This window comes from Equus asinus, chromosome X, assembly GCF_041296235.1.
Source record: "Equus asinus isolate D_3611 breed Donkey chromosome X, EquAss-T2T_v2, whole genome shotgun sequence".
NCBI classification, from domain to species: domain Eukaryota; kingdom Metazoa; phylum Chordata; class Mammalia; order Perissodactyla; family Equidae; genus Equus; species Equus asinus.
Window position 1 is genome coordinate 52,872,913 of NC_091820.1, and position 22,409 is coordinate 52,895,321.

The 22,409-nt window shown below is 37.4% G+C and overlaps 1 long non-coding RNA gene across 2 annotated transcripts in view; it reads right to left on the bottom strand.

The window, feature by feature from the left end:
* Positions 1-2,768: 2,768 nt before the first annotated feature.
* Positions 2,769-22,409, bottom strand: part of LOC123282540 (uncharacterized) — a 316,277-nt gene continuing 296,636 nt past the window's right edge. The window contains exon 4 of one of the 2 annotated variants that reach the window (XR_011499663.1): positions 2,769-4,327. This is a non-coding gene — a long non-coding RNA (uncharacterized lncRNA). The remainder of the gene's footprint in view (positions 4,328-22,409) is intronic. The other variant, XR_006522681.2, reaches the window with a different exon arrangement.

The following is a 22,409-nucleotide window of genomic DNA, read 5'->3' on the forward strand; positions in this document are numbered from 1 at the left end:
TTCCACATTCAATTCTGGGTTACATGTTGCACTTACCATGTTCTCTTTTGTTTCCCAGTAAGCTGTGTATCATCTCATCTCTTCTACTAGTCAGGGAGCTCCTTGGGAGCAGAGGTGGTACCTAATTCTTCTCTGTTCCCCACAACACAGCAAGAAAACTCATTCCTATAACTGAAGATTCAAAAATACTGGGCCTCAATTCTCCACAATCTTTTGCCATATAGGTACTCCCCAGTACAATGTCTTACAAGTCCAAATATTTGAAGACTCAAAAGCTCCTTCTCTCATGGCTTAAAGAGGACTCAGGCTCAGGTTCTACCCAAAGTATTGTGAAAGAGAAACACTCCTGCTAAGACATGGCTCTTTTATACTTCTTAGTGTAGATACTTATTGCATAGTGGTTAACGACATGTGCCTTTGGGTCAGACTTCCTGTGTTAAAAGCCTGGATCAACCACCGTCCAGATTGGTGACTTTTCTCAAGTTACTCATCTTCACCAAATCTCAGATTGCTCATTTGAAACAAGGGGATAATTGTGAAAAATTAGCTCCTGAGACCGTACATGCCCAGTAACTACAGCCATCTTTAGCACTATCGTCAATATCATAGTCTGTAAAGAAATCAGCTGTCTGAGCCTTCAGAGTCTACATCAGTATTCCTGACCTAGCCACCCTCTCCAGAAGCATTTCTTATTTTTTAATCCCAGTCTTTCTTTAAACTGAGATCTCTCCTCTATACTGTTCATCTCCCTCCAGTACAGAAATGTATGTCCCTTTCAGATTAGCATTATTTTACACCTGACCCTAACAGACTTCTGTGGAGTATACACATGGGGCCTTCCTCATTTGTCCCCCAAATAATTAACACACACCTTTTCACAAACCACTTGTCCACTAAACAAACAGAGAGAGAGCTTTAATAGTCTACACAGGATCCACCCCAGTCAATGAGGAGTCAGGAGCTTTGTTTCTCTATTTTAAATTGATGAGTAACTATGGCTTATATTCCCAGAAGATAGGACCAAAGTAGACAGGGCTTCAGAAAGAATTTACAAGGCTCATTAAGAAAGAGTTATTAATTTAGGGGCAGTGGCCTCATAGTTCATCCAGCTAACCTGAATGCATTCTTAGGAGGAGGCTGGTGAGCTTATTTTCTACCAATAATTACCATAATCAAATTTGGGGACTGAAAGAGACCCTAGAGATGAAGAAACCAAGACCCATAGAACAGGGATTTTCTCTAGGTTACAGTGGATTAGTCATAAAATTGGGAGGGGCACTGAGGTCTTTTTGGACTAAAGTGAACATTTATTCCACTTAACCATGTTGGAAAAGCTATGAATTATACCTTTTCAGAGAAAGAGAAGGGTAACACAGCTATGGTTTTTAAGCTTGTTATGAATTGTATTAAGATTTTGCAGAGGTACCTCAAAGACAAAGGTGGATCTTGACAGTAGGACTCTAAGTCCCACATCTCTCCTTTAGGGAGAAAAGCTCTTGTTTCCTATATTTTACATACCAGCTGTATTAGTTTCCTGAGGCTGCCACAACAAATTACCACAAACTGAGTGGCTTAAAACAACAGAAATTTATTGTCCCACAGTTCTGGAGGTTAGAAGTCAAAAATCAAGGTGGCTGCAGGGACATGCACCCTCTAAAATCTGTAGGGGAGAATCTTTGCTTGTCTCTTCTTAGCTTCTGGTGGTTGGCCAGCAATCTTTAGCGTTCAGTGCCTTGTAGATGCATCACTACAATCCTGTGTCTTCTCATGGTGTTCTCTCTGTGTCTCTTCACATCATCTTCTTTCCGCATATATATCTCTGTATCCAAGTTTTCCCTTCTTATGAGGACACCAGTCATATTGGTTTAAGGCCCATCCTTATGACCTCACTTTAACTTACCTCTGTAAAGACCTTATTTCCAAATAAGGTCACATTCTGAGGTACTAGGGGTTAGGAATTCAACATTTCTTTTTGGGAAGACATAATTCAACCTATATCACCAGACTTCAATGTAAGAGTTTGTTTGGGAAATAAAACTGGCTCCATGACTATAAAATCTAAGTGGTTCAGAGATCTGTCTCATCTGTCTCTGTTTTATGGCCTGACCAATAAACATTGACATAGACTTGGCTGTCATCCTTTGCAAAAGAATGTTGACCAGATTCTAGAAAAGTGTGGCAAGGAAATGCTAACAGAACAGACACATCCAGGGGTTCTAGACTACGAGGATGCTTTAAGCCTAACCTTTGGTGTGCCTTGTGTTCTAATGGGCTTTCCTAAGGACCAAGGTGATTTGTGCCCAGGATAAATGTTATTCTTTTCTAAGGAAGGAGAGAAGAGTCCTTTCTGAGGGTTGGCTTCTGGGGATCTAATCAGCTCTCAGGAAGATGGTCAACCCTAGCTATGTTTGGAAGAGAAATCTTCCTCAATACCTTTTCTCACAACTAAGCTGATAATTAATCAAAAACGCGGCCCTTGTGAGAAGGAAGGAGGAACGTGAGCACACAAAAATATCCACCTTCCATGTGTCTATGGAGAATTTTTCCAACTCTTATTGTACCCTTCTTAATTTATTTTCTTTATAAGGAGCTCTTTTTCCAGAGATCCTTCATGTTGACTACACATATTAGCTCTGAGATAATTATAGCTCTGTAGCAAATGGCTTTAATATCATATTTCTATTGGTCACAAGGGAACAGTTAATATGACTCTGAGAGAGCTGTGAGGACCCAAAGAGAAAAGAATCAATGGAGTCTGTGGAGAGTTGCTGTTCAACCAGTGTAAATTTCAGTTATGCAAAATAAGTTCTAGAGATCTGCTGTACAACATTGTGATTAGAGTTAGCAAGGCTGTATTGTGCACTTAAAATTTGTTAAAAGGGTATATCTCATGTTATGTGTTCTTACAATTTAAAAAATTAATGGAGTCTATACAATGGAGTGTATGGAAAGAGGTAGTTGGATGAGGCCTGTGAAAACTCAGATTATTGGGGCTATACCACTCACTTTGTCCCACTACATGTATTTTGGAGGTAGGACCAACCCCCTGTTAGCAAGTTGGGGAAATTTCCATGGCACTAAGCTGGGCAGAGTTTTGAAGGAAAATTGATGTCCTGTGAGGTATCAGTGGGGGGATAGAGACAAAATGAAGGCAGTCTGGTAACTTCTTCTTAATCTCTGGGCCTGGTAGTGGAGGAAGACTGCTACTATGGAGTGAGGGAAAATAGCTACCTTTAACCAGCATGGGCCTGGCCCCAAAAGGTAGGCCAATATATGAAGGGATTAGGGACATGGCTCTAGCTGGTTCCTTCTCCCCAAGAAATCCTATAGTATCATAGGAATAAGAAGCACATGATAAAGCTTGTCATGGAACCCCTAAACTGAAAGTTGCTCGTATACGCTGCTGCTTGAATCCAGCTGCCATCACATAAAATCAAGGGTTCCTCATTTTTACTTATTTTGTGCTTCCCTGGTTCCAATTTTTTCCTATGACAAGTAGACTTCATGTCAATCAATTTAAGAAGAAAAACTCCTCTCTGTGTTAGTGAGAAAATATCAAGAATATATGTTCTGAGCACACTGATAAAAATGTCTATCATAGTACCTGACACATTAAAGGTGTTAAATATGCTGGGTGCTTTGTTTTGTTTCATTGTTTTGTTTTCACTTCTCTACAGTAAGACACAACTCAGACACTACCTTCTTCATATCTCACCTCTTTCAGCTATAGACTAGATCTTCTGTCTGACACACAGTTCTTGGGATTATTAGAACATTTCTGGCTGGATTCTCACCCCAATCCTGTCACTGCATTAGCCTCCTGGCCCTTACTCTACTTCACTCATCCCCAGTTGCCCTTCAACAAATTCTGACCTGAGAAAGACCCTCTCTACTTATGTCAGTTTCCAAAGTAGCTTATCTTTTAGACCTCTAGTCCTAACTCTACCTAACTCTGTCTCCTCTTTTGCTCAGGGCAGCTACTGCACTAACCATCATGTCTTCGTTGTACTAAAGCCTTTCCTAAATTCTTCCTACTCAATTTTTCTTAAACTGATTTATGTCTTTTGGTTATCTCCCAGAACTCACTGCCTCTTCTGGAGGTACCAGAATAAGTGTCAACCACCTTCTAGCCCATCATTATAACAAATACATCCACCACCATACCATTTAAATCAATCTACATGAGATAATTTTCTTGAAGAGACTAGAACTACAGTATTTTTAAATCTGTATACGTGTGTGTGCAGAGAGAAAGGTCTTCAGATCATAAGAATCACACAACTGCACTTGTTTAATGGTCTGCAATCCAGGAATTGGCAAAGTTTTCCTGTAAAAAGACAGATAATAAATAGTTTAGGCTTTGAGAACCACACAGTCTGTTTTACAAGCATTCAAACCTGTCATTGCAGAACAAAAGCAACCACAAAGAATATGCAAATAAATGGGTGTGACTGTGTTCCAATAAAACTTTATTTGCAGAACCAGCCTGTGAGCCAGATTTACCCCATAGGCTAGAGTTTGCTGATCTCTGCATCTTGTCTACCAAAACATCAAAATATTTTTGTATAGTTTGATGTAATAATAATAACAATAATAATAATGGTGATGGTGATGATAATGATGATGATATGATGATAAATAACTTCTACTGAGTACTTACTGTGTGATGTGCCCTGTACTAACCACTTAACATGAATTATTTCATTTAATCCTCACAAAAGCTCTATGAGGTAGACTTTACTTTTAGTCATATATTAGAATGAGGAAACTGAGGCACAGAATGGTTAAGTTAGAAGTGGAGTGAGAATTGGATTTCAGTCCTAGCTCTGAAGGTATAAAAGTCACTTAACCTCTCTGAGTCTCAGTTTTCTTCTGTAAAATACCGGTACAAATAGTACTTGCTTGTTGTGTACACACAAGTACTATGTGCTTGTGTATACAGTACACAAGAGAACTATGATGGACGGTTAGAAAAGTATGATGTAAAGTATTATAGAGGTGTAAGTTATCATTATTGTTATAGCTTTTTATACCTTGTCTCATTCCAAAAAGTATTTGAGGTGACATTTGCTGGTATATTTACCTTATTCTAATAGGTACACATTCCTTGTTAGTAAACTATTCTCTAAACAGAAATCATTACTCATACTGGGCAAGTGGCTACTTTCAAGGCTGACGTATCAAACAAGGCAGGGATTCTGTCGTCCTTATGGATGAGGTGACAAAACTTGTGGTGTGTCTATGATTCAGCCAGAGAAAATAAAGATAAAGACTCAAATATTGAAAATAGGCCAACGGACACCTTCAATATAACCTACCTCAAACCAATCTTGTTATATTCCTCAAAAACTGGCTCCTACTCATGAGTTCCTGATCTTATCTAATAGCATAATCACACGTCTAGTAACCCAGTCCAGAAAACTGTGTCTTCAATTTTTATTTCTTTTCCAGCTTCCCCCATCCAATCAATTTCTAAGTTTCACCATTCTGCCCCAGGCATTTATCAATTTTACTGGACCATTGCTATTGCCTGCTATCTCCTGCTCTTCACTCCAATCTCAATTTCTTACTACTTCCAAATTATCTTGCAGAAACCTAGCTTTGATCATGTCTCTCTTCTGCTCAGAAACCCTCAATGTCTCCTTACCACACCCTCCACAATTTAGACCCAAGTCCTCTTTGTTGTTTATTTCCCATTACGTCCCCTTTTGAACTCTTCTTCCTCATATGTGAAAACCCAGTTAAAATTCAATCCCTTTTGTATTGCCTTCCTTAAGCCCTATCCCCCGCATGAGTATTAATACTTCATTTTGGAACATAGCATATTATCTAAAATTATATATGTGCAGGCTTATTTTCTACACTGGAGTATAAACTCCTAAAGGGCTGTTCGGTAAGTATAATCATAACAATGGCCCCCCAAAGATATCCATGTCCTAATCCCAGGAACCTATGAATATGTGGGAACCTATGAATAAGAGACTTTGCAGATGTGATTAGATAAAGGACTTTGAGATGGGGAGGTCATCCTGGATCATCTAAGTGGGTCCAATGTAATCACATGGGTCCTTAAAAGCAGAGAACCTTTCCCAGCTGCAGAGAATCAGAGAGATGGTAGCACAAGGAGGACTTGGCTCGCTATTGCTGGCTTTGAAAATGGAGGAAGGGGAGCATGAGTAAAGGTATGCATGCAGCCTCTAGAAGATGGAAAAGGTAAGGAAATGGATCCTCCCTTAAAGACTCCCAAAAGGTAGAAAGCCCTGCCAACACCTTGACTTTAACCAAGTGATACCTATGTCGAACTTGTGACCTACAAAACCATAAGATAATAAATTTGCAGTGTTTTAAACCACTGAGTTTGTGGCAAATTTGTTATGGCAGTAATAGAAGACTAATATAGGCTGTAATCTCAGCTGACTACTACCATAGTGCCTTGGCCTTGGGCACTCACTGAGTATTTGGGTAGTGAGCTGAGAAGGGCATGTCCCAAAACATTTCTCCATGTACATTAATAATATGAGGTTCTCCTCCCTGTTTGAGCCAGATTCTTCTTTTTCTATTCCCCATGTCACGCTATTAAGGGACCCTCCAGCATCAGTTCATAGTAAATGTGTACAGCCTTTACTTTTTAGTCACAAAACTCAGCCTATTCTATTGTTTATACCCTGAGCATCTGTCACCAAGTTAATTTGCTTGGTTATTCTAAAGCAGATTTACAAATCAAAAGCCAAAATCAACATACGCAACTGCAGTCCTTGTTGGTTACTCAGTCGTTTTCTGCCCTGTCATCCGAGAAGCTGAGAGATGCTAGAAATGGAAAGAGGGATTCTAGCCTGGAGTAAGATGTGTAGTACATTAGGAAGAGCACTAAATTGAGAATCAGGAAGTTCAGGTGCCAACCCCAGCTCTGCCAACCATTAGCTGTGTGACTTTGGGCAAGACAAGCCCTCTCTCTGAACTTCAGTTTACTCATCTACCAAATAGGGAAGAGGTCTAGGTTAGTGGTTTTCAAATGACGTTAATGCAGAACTCCTTCCTGGGTTATGGCAGGTACAGCCACAGGCCCAGAAAGCCTAGCAACTTTGGATTTATCTGTGGAAGCTTCAATTTGAAAAAAGGATTCCATGAGTCAATAAACAACTTGAAACTCCCTGGATTAGCTAATCTCTGAATTCTCTTCTAGCTCTGTCACTGAATAAGCTAAACTAAGGAGGGTATAGTGGTGAAGAGCCTGAGCTTTGGATCTGGACTGCCTGATTTCAGAGCCCAGCTCTGACATTATATATCCATTATCCTTGGGAAAGCTCCTTAAACTTATCTATGTGCATTTCCCCATCTAAAAAAGGGACAGCAATTGTACTTACCCCCAGGATTTTGTGAGGACTAAAATGTTAATTGTGGTTAATATACACGAAATGCTTAGATATGTGCCTAGAACACAGTAAATACTCAACAAATGCTGCTTTGGGAAGATCAAAGGGAAAAAAATGCCTGTGCTTTTTGGGAATGCTTTTATTTCAGTTCACTCCTAAGCAAGTAAAGCCTACTCTAGAATGCACTCCACTTAACCCCCCTTCTGCCCCTAGAGAGTGAAGAGAGCTTTGGAGGAAGAATGCAACGAAAAGGCATTCCAGTTCCTTTTTCTCATATCTCAGGCTTTGATTTCTCTTCCTCTCACTGTGTAACTGCCCTATGTCATACAGGAATAGATACTTGGAAGCATGGGGTAATAGCCAGGCTTTCTCAAAGCTAGCTTGAGCCCCCACAAAGGAGCAACAAATATCTGTTGGGTTAAAATGAAAGGTCACCTGCAAAGAAGTCTCAGTTCAGATGGGCAGACAACAGTTATACTTAACCCAAGACAATGTTTCTCAAAGAGTAGCCTCCTACCAGTGCATCAGAATTGCCTGGAAGCTTATTAACAATGCATTCTTGTGTCCTCTTCCAGATATACTGAATCAGACTCTTTGGGGACCAAGATGAGAATCTGCATTTTTATTCAATTCTCCATGTGACTACTGCTATCGTAGGTATTAAAAGAAGGGCAATGTGGGAGTAGAAGAGAAGGATCCATGGAGATAGGTAATAGTAAGAATAAGGTGTCTGGAGAAAGACTACCTAAATTCAAATCCTAGCTCAACCACTTCTTGGCTATGTGAGCTTGAGCAAGTTAGTTTGTGCCTCAGTTTCTTCATCTGCAAAATGAAATAATCAATAGCACATACCTCATAAGATTGTTGGGAGAATTAAATGAGATGATGTATACAAAATGTCTAACACAGTGCCTGAAATATGTTAAGACCTCAATAGACATTAACTACCATTATTATTACAAATTTTAAGGGAGGGGGCCCTGTTGGAGGAGGTGGAAAAGTGTCACTCTGTCACTTTTCTCAAGACAGGTTGACAGGAGGATGTCTGTGATTCATATTACCAGGTTTCTTGGGTTAAGAAGGTCACAGCCAGATATAACAGGTAGAGAAAAGGGGAAAAAATAGCCACATACCACTGAAAACTACACAATTTTCAATAGGTTCTTGACTCCTGTTCTAAAACAATGTAAGTATATAAGCAAGATCTCATTTGTTGGCCATTGGTAAAATCTGATTACCCCGTCACAAAGGCAACCTACTCAAAGTTTCCCCAAAGGGATGAGTGGTAGAAGGTGTACCCATGATGAAATCCATATTTATATGCAGCCCTTAATATGTTTCCAACCATCTCTCCACAGGAATAGGTGGCTGGGGTTAAAGGTAGCGATCTAACTTTATGCAAAATCCAGATGCAAATCCAGGCCAAGGAGAACCTGAACTTGCTGGTTGAATTAAAGTGGTCAATTACTTGGGAGCTTTTTTTATTTTTGAGACAATGATGAAATGTAGCTCTCTCTTTCCCAAAATAACATTAATTTTAATTTCATTAATAAATATAATGTAGATAATATGGGGGACAGTGATAGTATCTCACTTCACTTTTCTTGTCCTATCTTGGGTTTTCTGACTTATTCTGGAGGGATATTGCCAATTAGAAGCACATTCAGAGATCAATCAAAGGGTGCAAAAGTCCAAAATCCACAATGTAGAAAAATGAAATGAAAGAACTGTGGCTAGATAGAATAGAAAAAAGACAAGTGGAAGACCAGAAACATTGTCTTCCAGCAGCTAAAAGGTTGTCCTTTGGAAGAGAAAGCTGACTTAGTTCTGAAGCCCTAGAGACAATAAGGGCTGATGGTAGGAATCTATGGAAAGATAGATTACAGCTCCCTTGAAGAACAACCTAACTGAGCTCTTTGACAAGAGAATAATGGGAAACTCACTATTCATTAGATAATGATTTCTCCATCATGGGAGGAATTCAAGGAAGAATTGTTTGAGTTTTTCCAAGCAAATATGCCAAGAAGAACATAGATAAAACTCATATATCAGATGCAAGGGTTCTTAACCTGATGTCCTTGGATAAAATTCAAGGAATCTATGAATTTTGATGGAAAAAGTACATCTTTTTTGTACTAACTTCTGACTGTAATTTACCATTTACTTCAATTATGAATGTAGACAATACATTACAATAGTACTAACAGTACCTGCAGTATTGTCTCCAATGTAAACCACAGATAACTTTAAATCACATTACATTTGTTACAGACATCTTGAAATATCATGTATACTCAACCCTACTTCAAAATTTTGGACCTGACACAGACCTAATTTTTTCTTTTGTTAGCAAAGAAATTCATATATTACCAAGTCACATTAACTTTTGTATTTCAATATAATTGGTTTTCTTTGTAATCCTATGTGTTTTATTTCATATTTAAAAATATTATTCTGAAATGGAGTCAAAAGGGTCTAAAGCACAAAAAGTGTTAAGATTACCCAGATTACAGGGTAGGTCTGAATGACCTCTAAATTTCCTGCCAAATCTGAGATTGAAGGATTCTAGAAAGCTAGAATGACTGACAAGGAGAAACCAGATTGGGATACAGGAAATATTACGGCTGGATATTTGAATTGCTGCTATTTAAAGGCAAAGTACTTAAGAAAGCCTTTGAGCAAAATAAGTGATTGCATGGAGTTTGAGGACAGGGCAAATGAAATCTACATTCCATCCTGTTGTGAAGGAAGCTGCAGAGGCACCATAAGTAAAGGGCCTCCAAATGGCAGCTGCTTTTAAATCAACATTTCACGCGAGTTGAACATTTGGGAAAAAAAACAGCCCATGATTGAAAAATAAAATAAATGTATTTGAATCATGGAATGAGGAAGAAAAAGAAAGTTATCACAGCCAAATACACCCAGGTAGACTTTAGAACGGAGCTGGGATAATTGTTAGCTGAAGGATTGTCCAGGTGGGCAATGGGAACAGTAACGCTAAGAGCTACAGTGCTTCACACATTAGCTCATGTAACATTTACAACAAACTTATAAGTGGGAGGGAAGTTATTTTTACCCTCAGCCCATTTTATAGTTTCAGAAAATTGATGCTTAGGTTAAATAATTTGTCCAAGGTCAAATAAGTGGTAAGTGGTTGAACTAGGATTTGAACCCAGATCTGGCTAACTGTAAAGCCAAAACTATTAACCATAACACTATACTGCTTCTTAAGGTTTAAGATTCAAATGCAAGTTGTCTTTTACTACCTGTGTATCTGTTGGCAAGTCAGAACCTCATCTTTAAAATGGAAACAATACCAACCTTGAAAAGCTCTTATGAGGAGTATGTTAAGTGTAAATATTTGAGCATATAAAGCCCCCAGCAACTGTTAGCTTTTCCTAAAGTGTGTGCATGGGGGCAGGCAGTTGGTAATGATTAAACAGCACGATGTGTAAATTGCCTATCCCTGATCCTGACCAAGCAGCAAGCTACATGAGGTCAGAAACCATGACTACTTTCTTCACTGAATCCTGAGCACCTAGAACTAGATTCGGCACATACTATGAATGATTAAAGAACACATGCATTATTTTATTTAATAATAATTTTAAAATATTATTCTATTATGGTATGAATGATCAGATGGTATCTATAATAAAAAAGTTCTTCTCTGCAGTAAGAAAGAGATCCACAAAGGGAAGGGAAAGCAAACTCAAACAATTAAAAGATGCAGTTATGAAGGTATTAATGACTAACCAACCAATCCCTCCCTCTCCACATCCAATCCATCAGCAAGACCTGTCAACTTTACTCCTCAAAATATATCCTGAATCTGATTACTTCTCACCACCTCCACTATCCTAGGCCAAACTGTCATCTCTCATCTGGGCAACTACAGTAATATCCTTCTTCCTGGTCGCTCTACTTCCTCCTACCGTCTGTTCTCCTCACAGAAGCCAGAAGGATCTTTTATAAAATGTAAATCACACCATATCTGTCCTCCATTTAAAAGCACTAATGCCACTAAGAATAAAGGCTCAACTCGGGGTCAGCCCCGTGGTCGAGTGGTTAAGTTCGCGTGCTCTGCTGCAGGCTGCCCAGTGTTTCCTCGATTCAAATCCTGGGTGTGGACATGGCACCGCTCATCGAGCCACACTGAGGCAGCGGCCCACATGCCACAACTAGAAGGACCCACAAGTAAGAATATACAACTATGTACCAGGGGGCTTTGGGGAGAAAAAGGAAAAAAAAATAAAATCTTTAAAGGCTCAACTATTTATCCTAGCTGCCTAGGCCCTCCATGATGTGGTCATTGCTTACCCTTTGGATTCTGTTTCCTATGATACACCTCCTATTTACAACATCCCACTCACAGAAGCCTTCCTAATAATCCTAGACCCCTCACTGTTCATTCTTGTCTTAGGACCTTTGTGTTTTCTGTTCATTCTACTTAGAATACCTAACAAACTCCCTCACTTCATTCACATTTCTGCTGAAATGTCATCTCTTCAGAGAGGCCTTCCTCTATCATCCTATTAGAATAAGACACACTTCTTGTCGCTTTTTTTCACTGTACCCTACTGTATTTTATACAGACCTAAACACTACCATGAAAGTTACAATTTACTGTATTTACATGTTTACTGTATCTCCATAACTAAAATATGAGGACAGAATATAACAGTGGTTAGGAGTGAATATTCTGGTGCTGGACTCTTTGGATCTGAATCCTGATTCCATGGCTCCTTTACTTGCAGGCTTATGACCTTGAGAAAGTTACTTAATCTCTCTGTTTTTTAGTTTCCTCAACTATAAAATGGGATGAGGATGACAACTATCTTATAACATTGTAAAAACAAAAAGAAATGAGATAATTCCATGCAAAGCAGCCAAAACAGTGCCTGGCACATAATAAATGCTATATAAATGTTAGCTATTGTTATTATTCTTTTCTCTATCTCATTACTTGGATCATCTCTTGGAATATATCAGGTGTTTATTAAATATTTGTAGAATGATTATGTGTATAAATTGTGGACCTGATTTTCAGAGTAGCTGTAAGATTGAGTTGAATGTTTGAAAAGCACAGAAAGGTTGGTGCTACTGACTCCTATCTCCAGGCACGCCAGAACAATGGAAAATGACACGGAGGATGAAGGAGTCACTCAGAGGGGGAGGAGAGAGAAATAGAGATAAAGACAAAAAGAAAGGAAGAGAGATAGAGAAAAAATGTGTTAGGAAGATATGATATACACACACAGTGATGAAATACTTTTCAGTTTAACCCACTCACCCACTAAATATGCAACCCTTCCCTCATTCATGGTAGACAGAATACTAAAGAAAATGAAGATCTGGCCAATTGGGAAATGGAGTTAGAAGAACACTAACTCCTTTCTATCCCTAAGAGTCTGAGATTCAGTAAATGACCACCAAGAAGCCAGTTCTGCTGACAGCCAAGCCACTTGCCTGAATATCTAGGCAATCACAACTGTGAATACAAAGCCATTGAATAAGAAATGGGTTGGTTGAGATGAAGAACTTCGGAATCATGAAAGAGCAAAAGCCTGGATTCTCTCCTTAGGAAGAAGAAGGACAGACTCCATTTCCCTTCCCTCACTCTAGAATCTTCAATCAGAGGCTGGCTAGTGGCAGTAATGGTTGGAATGGGTCTAGCACCATATGGTAAGGAAGCGAGGAAAAGTATAGGACATGACCTAACTATACAACCCCTTGCCTTTGTCTCCTAAAGAGGGAAGAAAGTCAGAGGATGAGCCAGCCAAAGGCTGTATTACTTATTGTTATGTCACACCCTCATTTTGCCACAATCTGGGACAATAAGAAGCAAGCTGAAAATGAAGTTATTCCATTTTCTCTGCTTCCCCTTAACCTGGCCCCATCTTAGTACTACAAGATCTTCTCAAATAATTATCTTGACCCAAATATACACTGATAAGGGCTTTAAGCTGTCACTCATCTCTGAAAACTCAAAAGACCTTAAAAATCTTCCAGAAGAGGAAGAATAAACTGACTGGAGACTCACTGTCAGTCTATGCCACACCAAAAGTGTCTCAACAAGTCAATTCAGGAAAAAAAAATCAAACTGTGACTAGCCAGTTTGATGTAAAGCCCATCAAAGTCACTCCATGTAGATTCAGGCTAAGAGGAAAGAGCCAATCCTCCCACCCCCTTCTTCTGTTTCACGGGATTTTAGTGGATGAATGGGAATAGAAGCAAAACCATAAATTCAGCTATTAAGAAAACCGTGAACAGGGCCAGCCCAGTGGCCTAGTGGTTAAGTTTGGCATGCTCTGCTTCGGCAGCCAGGACTTGTTTCCCAGGAATGGACCTACACCACTCGCCTGTCAGTGGCCACGCTACAGTGACAGCTCAGATACAAAAAGAGGAAGATTGGCAACACATTGGCTCAGGGCAAATCTTCCTCAGCAAAAATAAAAATAATACAAGAAAAAGAAGAAAACACTGAACAATGTCTTATCAGACCTAATGTATATAAATTGAACTTAGAGAGTCATCCCCAGGGTATGGCAAATCAGGGCAATTAATTCTTACAAACTCAGATCTTTAGAGCTTTAAAGGCCCTTGAAGAGCATGTCATACAATTTCCTTATTTTACAGATATGTAACTTGAGGCCCAGAGGACCTCATACAGCAAGGTGGTGGCAGAGCTCAATCTAAAATCTGAATCTCCAGAAAGCTCATCCAGTGCTTTATCCAAAGTACCTGCATCTCTCAGTTTTTAGGAAGGTCTCGCTTCTACTGTCCTGGGAGAGGCCAGTGCTTTGTGTTTCAAATCTGAGGATAGCTGTGGACCTTCTTCCCACCCCACTTCCAAAATGTACACATGCAACATAAGAACAATTTTGCACACATTGTCAGAGCCTAAGAGACCTCAAGTTAAAACTCTTGCCTGAGGGTACATTCAGATCCCTATCTCCTCCAAATTCCTAAGTCTTACCCTGTTTTCCAGTTGGGAAATGTCAAGGCAACCATTGTATCTTTGAGGCACTGTACCTATTCCACTCATGCTGTGCACTCCATCCTTAGCCCAGCTAAATTGGCCCAGAGGTGAACATGTCTATTTTGAAAAGAACTTTACTAAGTAACTAAGAAAATAGAAAAATGAAAAATAGAAGCACAAACAAATGTGAATCTTTGTTGTATATATTTCTGAACACAAGATTATCTTACTCTGGATGATTTGCTTGATATAGATTTCTACATGCAACAGACATGATTCTGTCTCACCTTGGAGAAATTTCAATCTACAAAAGTTGTCACTGTTCAAGTTGCTTTAAGAGGTACTAATAGGTTCTCCATTCTTTCCCAAAGTAAGCTCTTTGCCCCTCATTCTGTGCTGGCCTCTGCAAGCATGCTTCCTGTTAGATGTGGCCTGGAGTCCTGAGTGAGAAAGGCCACCTTCTAGCTGAGATCCAAGAGCTGTCTTTTCCCATCAGCTCTGGAGCCTACAAAAAGTTTTTTTCCCTCCTCCTGCAAGGATCCATAATTTTAGTCTTCTATCTCTGGACATTGAGTACCCCAAGTCAGATTTCAAGGCTCCGCAATATCTTAATTACACATACACAGTGCTGGCACTGGACCTTATGGTGACTTTCTGTGAATTAGAAATAGGCACACCTTGAACTTAGGCCTATACCAGGGTACATTGACCCAATTCACTTTCTGGGCCAGACACCACTGGTAGTGAACAATCTGCACAATTGTATGCATCAGTAATACTGATTGACATATCCAGATATGTACTTTGCTTTGTGGGAGCATTTGGAAGAGAACAGTGTGGTTTTGCTACCTAGCAAAATAGTTGAGGCATTCTTCCTGGAAGTCCTTGATGTTCCCTATAGTAACTAAAGAAATAAGAGAAAGAAGGAAAGAAGCAAGGAAGGAGAAAGGAGTCTGTTGAGAACTGGGAGGTTTAGCAGAGCCTAAGTCATGAACTAAGATATATAGAGAAGAGGTGGGGGAGGGAAGGTAGAGGAAAAGAGGGAAGGAACCAACAATGATTGAGCACCTACTGTGAGCCAAACCTTCTGCTAGTATCAAATTACTTACAGCTCACAATCCTACAGGGTAAGTATTTTAGCTCCATTTAAAATTTTTTTTTACTTTTAAAAATTGTGGTTAAATGCACATATTATAAAATTTAGCATTTTAACCATTTTTTGTGGTAAAAATACTCATAATATAAAATTTACCATTTTAATCATTTTTAAGTGTACCATTTAGTGGCATTAAGTGTATTCACATTGTTGTGCAAACATTAGTACTATTCATTTCCAGAAAACTTTTCATCTTGCAACAATGTTCCCATTGTTTAATGGGAACAGAGTAATGAGTAAACAATACTCATTCTTCCTTCCACCCAGCCTCTGGCAATCACCACTCTATGTTCTGTCTCTATGAATTTGACTATTCTAGGTACTTCATATGAGTAGAATAATGCTGTAATGGTACTTCTGTGACTGGCTCATTTCATTTAGCATAATGTCCTCAAGATTCATCCATTTTGTAGCATATGCCTGAATTTTCTTCATTTTGAGGATGAATAATATTCCATTGTATGTATATACCACATTTTGTTTATCCATTCATCGATCAATGAAAATTTGGGGGTCTTCCACATTTTGACTATTATGAATAATGCTCCTATAAACACGAGTGTACAAATATCACTTTGAGACTCTGTATTCAGTTATTCTAGGTATAACCCTTAAGTGGAATTATTAGATTATATGGTAATACTATTTTTTAATGAAACATCAAACTGTTTTCCATTACCATCATTTTACATTCCCACTAACAGTAAACGAGGGTTCTAATTTCTCCACATCCTCACCAATACTTCTTATTATCTGGGGGTTTTTTTTCATAGTAGCCATCCTAATGGGTGTGAGGTGGTGTCTCATTGAATTTTGATTTGCATTTCCCTAATATTGAGCATGTTTTCATGTGCTAATTGGCCATTTGTATACCTTCTTTAGACAAATGTTTATTCAAGTCCTCCTCACTTTTTAGTCAGGCTGTCATTTCATTGTTGTGGTGTTGTAGAAGTAATTTATATATTCTGAATATTAATCATGTATCAAATATATTATTTGCAAATATTTTCTCCCATTCCACGGGTTGCCTTTTCACTCTCTTGCTTGGGTACCTTGATGCACAGTTTTTTGTAAACCACTTCATTGAGGTATGATTGACATACAAAAAGCTGTACATGCTTGACGTATACAACTTGATGAGTTTGAAGATAAATATATATCCGTGAAACCATTGTTACAATCACTTCCAAAGGTTTCCTTCTGCCATATTTATTATTACTACTTTATTTTTATTTTATGATAAGAATGCCTAACATAAGATCTACCCTCAGCAAATTTTAAATTATAGAATACAGTATGATTAACTATGTGCACTGTGCTGTACAGTAGATCTCTAAGACATTCATTTTGTAAACTAAAACTTTGTACCCTTTGACTAAGACCTTTCCATTTACACCTTTCACCAGGCCCTGGCAGCTATCATTTTACCCTCTGCTTCTATAAGTTTAAATATTTTAGACTCTTCATGTAAGTAATAGGGTGTAGTACTTGTCCTTCTATATCTGGCTAATTTCACTTAGCATGGTATCCTTCAGGTTCATCCACGTTGTAACAAATGCCAGGATTTTCTTCTTTTTGAGGCTGAATAATATTCCATTGTAAATAAATGTAAATATATATATATATATATATCACATTTTCTTTGTTCATTTGTCTGTTTATGGACACTTAGGTTGCTTCCACGTCTTGGCTATTGTGAATAATGCTAGAAATGAACATGAAAATGCAAATATTGCCTTAAGATCCTGATTTAAATTATTTTGGATATAATACCCACAAGTGGGATTGCTGAATCAAAAGGTAGTTCTATTTTTAAGTTTTGAGGAACATACACACTGTTTTCCACAGTGTCTGCATCAATTTACATTTCCACTAACAGTGCACAGGAGTTCCTTTTTCCACATCCTCACCAATATTTGTTATCTTTTGAGGTTTTTTCATGATAGCTATCTTAACAAGTATGAGATAATATCTCATTGTGGTTTTGATTTGCATTTCACTTACCGTTAGTGATATTGAGCACCTTTTCATACATCTGTTGGTCATTTGTATGTCTTCTTTAGATAAATATCTGTTCAAGTCCTTGACCCATTTTTTAATTTAGGTTATTTGTTTTTTTGCTCTTGAGTTTCTTATATAGTTTGGATGTTAACCCTTTCTTGGTTATGTAGTTTGTAAATATTTTCTTCCGTTCTGTAGGTTGTCTTTTCATTTTGTTGATTTTTCTTTTGCTGTGAAGGTTTTTAGTTTGATGTAGTCCTACTTGTCTATTTTAGCTTTGGTTACCTATGTTTTTGGTGTCAAATGCAAGAAATCATTGCCAACATCAATGTCAAGAAGTTTTTCCCCTTGGTTTTCTTCTGAGAGTTTTGTAGTTTCAGATCTTAAGTTTAACTCTTTAACCATTTTGAGAAAATTTTTGTATATGATGTAAGATAAAGGTCCAATTTCATTACTTGGCATATTGCTATCCAATTTTCCCAGCACCATTTATTGCAGAGACAGTCTTTTGCCCACTATGTATTCTTGGCACTCTTGTAGATAAGATGACTATATATACATGGCTTTATTTCTAAGGTCTATTTCTGTTCCATGGTCTATGTGTCTGTTTTTATGTTAGTACCATAGTGTTTTGATTACTGTGGCTTTATAATATATTTTGAAATAATCAAGTGTAGTAATTCCAGATTTATTCTTCTTTCTCAGGATCACTATGGCTATTCTGGGCCTTTTCTGGTTGCATATGAATTATAGGATTGTTTTTTCTATTTCTGTAAAAAAAATGCCACTGAGATTTTGATAGGGATTGCAGTGAATCTGTACATCACTTTGGGGTAGTATGGACATTTTAAAAATATTAAGTCTTCTAATCCGTTACTGTTGCTGAACCTACATTGACAGGTCAATGTTGCCCAAAGTCTACAGTTTACCTTAGGATTCACTCTTGGTGTACATTCTATGGGTTTAGACAAATGCATAATGACATATATTAATCGTCATAGTATCATACAGAGTATTTTCATTGCCCTGAAAGCCCTCTGTGCTCCACCCATTCCTCTCTTTCTCTCCCAAAACCCTGGCAATCCCTGTTCTTTTTACTGACTCTACAGATTTGCCTTTTCCAGAATGTCATATAGTTAGAATCATACAGTATATAGTATGTTCAGATTGGCTTCTTTCACCTAACAACATACATTTAAAATTCCTTTGGGGCTGGCCCAGGTGCGCAGCTGTTAAGTGTGCACGTTCCACTTCTCAGCGGCCCAGGGTTCGCCGGTTCGGATCCCGGGTGTGGACATGGCACCGCTTGGCACGCCATGCTGTGGTAGGCATCCCACATATAAAGTAGAGGAAGATGGGCACGGATGTTAGCTCAGGGCCAGGCTTCCTCAGCAAAAAGAGGAGGACTGGCAGTAGTTAACTCAGGGCTAATCTTCCTCGGGAAAAAAAAAATAAAATTCCTTCACATGTTTTCATGACTTGATAGTTCGTTTCTTTTTAGTACTGAAAAATATTCCATTGTATAGTTGTACCACAGTTTATTTATCCACTCACCTACTGAAGGACATCTTGGCTATTTTCAAGTTTTGATAATTATGAATAAAGCTGCTATAAACATATGTGTGCAGGTTTTTGTATAGACATAAGTTTTCAACTCCTTTGAGCAAACACCAGGAGTGTGATTGCTAGATTTCATGGTAGGGGTATGTTTAGTTTTATAAGAAACTGAAAAACTGTCTTCCAAAGTAGCAGTAATATTTTGCATTTCCACCAGTAATGAATGAGGGTTCCTATTGCTCCACATCCTTCCCATCATTTTGTGTTGTCAGTATTCTGGATTTTGGCCATTGGAATAGATGTGTAGTGGTATCTCATTGTTATTTTATGATAACGTTTTATATGATGACATATGAAATGGAATATCTTTTCATATGCTTATTTGCCTCTTGTATATCTTCTTTTGTGAGGTTTCTGTAAGGATTTTGGTTCATCTTTTAATTGGGTCATTTGGGTCATGGTTTTTTTATTGTTGAGTTTTAAGAGTTCTTTTTATATTTTGGATAACAGTACTTTATCAGATGTGTCTTTTCAAACATTTTCTCCCACTCTGTGACTTGTCTTTTCATTCTCTCGAGAATTTATTTGGCAGAGCGGAAGTTTTTAATTTTGAAGTCCAGCGTATCAATTATTTCTTTCATGTATCATGTCTTTGGTGTTGTATCGACAAAATCTTCACAATATCCAATGCCATCTAAGTTTTCTCCTATGTAATCTTCCAGAGAGCTCATAGTTTTACATTTTACACTTAGGTCTGTGGTAAATTTTGTGTTAATTTTTGTGAAGAGTGTAAAGTCTGTCTAGATTCACTTTTTACATGCCAATGTCCATTTGTTCCAACACCATTGTTAAAAAGATATTTTATTACTTTTGATGCTGTTATAAATGTGACAGATTGTTTAAACTTTCTTTGTGAATATTTTTCTGTACAGCAATGCAACTGATTTTTGCATGTAGGCTGTTTATCCTGCACCTTTACTGAGTTCATTCATTATTTCTGGCATTTTTGTGGTTTTCAACATACAGGATCATGCTGTCTGCAAACAAATAATTCTACTTCTTCCTTTACAATTTGGATGCATTTTATTTCTTTTTCTTACTTAATTTCTCTGGCTAGCACTTGAAGTACTATGTTCAATAGAAGTAGCAAGAGAGGGCATCCTTGTCATAATCCAGATATTAGAGGAAAAGTTTTCGGCTTTTAACGACTGAGTGTGATGTTAGCTATGAGCATTTTATATATGGCCTTTATTGTATTGAGGTCAGTTCCTTCTATACCTAAATTGTTGAGAGGTTCTTTTCTTTTTAACATGAAACTGTGTATAATTTTGTCAAATCTGTTTCTGTATCTATTGAGATGATCATGTGAGTTTTAGCCTTGATTCTATTATTGTGCTGTATCACATTTATTGATTTGTATATGTTAAGCCATCCTTGAATCACAAGGATAAACCATGATGCATGATCCCTTAATGAGTTGTTGAATTCGATTTTCTAATATTTTGTTGAGGACTTTTGTATGCATGTTTGTCAGGGATATTGGCCTGTAGTTTTCTTTTATTTACTATTTTTGTGTGGATTTGATATCAGGATGATGCTGGCCTCATAAAAGGGGTCTGGAAGTGTTCCCTCTTTTGCTATATTTCAGGAGAGTTTAATGATTGTTATTAATTTTCTTTAAATGTTTGGTACAATTCACCAGTGGAGCCATATGGTCCTGGTCTTTTCTCTGTTGAGAGGTTTTAGATTACTGATTCAAACTTCTTCATTATTGGTCTTCTCTGATTTTCTATTTCTTCATGATTTAGTCTTGGTATGTAGTATGTATCTAGGAATTTATCCATTTCTTCTAGGTTGCTTAATTTGTTGGAGTACATTGTTTGTAATGGTCCCCTATGAGCTTTTCTACTTTTGTAGCATCAGTTGTAATGTTTTCTCTTTCATTTCTGATTTTACTTACTTTGCTGTTCTATCTTTTCTTCTTTGTTAGTGTAGCTAAAAGTTTGTCAATGTTTTTTATGTTTCAAAAAACCAACTCAGCTTTTTCAATTTTTCAATGGTTTTTATATTTTGTAATTAATTTATTTTTGCTCTAACAGTTATTATTTCCTTTCTTCTGCTAACTTTGGGCTTATTTTTCTAATTTCTTGAGGTATAAAATTAGGCTGTCTATTTGAAATCTTTCTTTTAGCCAATGTAGTCATTTATCAGTAAAAACTGCCTTCTTGGCACTGCTTTTGCTCTACCCATAAGTTTTGGTATGTTGTATTTTTGTTTTACTTTGTCTCAAGATACTTTCTAATTTCTCTTTTGATTTCTTCTTTGACCAAAAGGTTATTCAAGAGTGTGCTGTTTATTTTTTTAAAAAAAGAGAGAATGAACAAAGAATGTATTGTATAATTTCTGCATATTTGTGACTTTCCCATTTTCCTTTAGTTACTGATTTCTAGTTTTATTCCATTGTGGTGAGAAAAGATACTTGGAATGACTTCAATCTTCTTAAATTTGTTAAGCTTGTTTTGTGACCTAACATGTGATCTTTCCTGGAGAAAGCTCCATCTGCTTTTGAGAGAAATGTTTCTTCTGCATCCATTGGATTCTGTATGTATCTATTAGGTCTATTTGGTCTATATTGCTGTTTTAGTTTGCTGTTTCCTTATTTATTTTCTGTCTGGATAATTTATACATTTTTTTTAAAATAGAGTATTGATGCTTCCTACCATTATACTATTACTATCTATTTTTCCCTTCAGTTCTGTTAATATTTGCTTTATATTTTAGGTGCTCTTATGTTGGATGCATATGTATTTATAATTGTTATACCTTCCTCTTTAATTGACCTTTTTATCATTATGTAATGGCCTGCTTTGTCTCTTATGACAGTTTTTGACTTAAAGTCTATTTTTTCTGATATAGCCACCTCTACTTTCTTTTGGTTATCATTTGCATGGAATGTCTTTTTCCATCCACTGACTTCCAGCCTATATGTGTCCTTAAATCTAAAATGAGTCTGTTGTAAGTAGTGTATCTTTTGATCTTGTTTTTTAAATTCATTTAGCCCCTCTACACCTTTTGATTGGTGAGTTTAATCTATTTACATTTAAAGTAATTATTTGTAGGTATGTACTTAATATTACCATTTTTGTTCATTGTTTTCTGTCTTTTTTAGAGTTCTTTTGCTCCTAACTTGCTCTCTTGCTATCTACCTTTGTGATTTGATGATTTTTGTAGTGATATACTTTGATTACTTCTTTTTGTCTTTTCTGTATCTACTCTAGGTTTTGTCTTTGTAGTTACCATGAGACTTGCATGGAACTTCTTATACTTGCAATAGTTTATT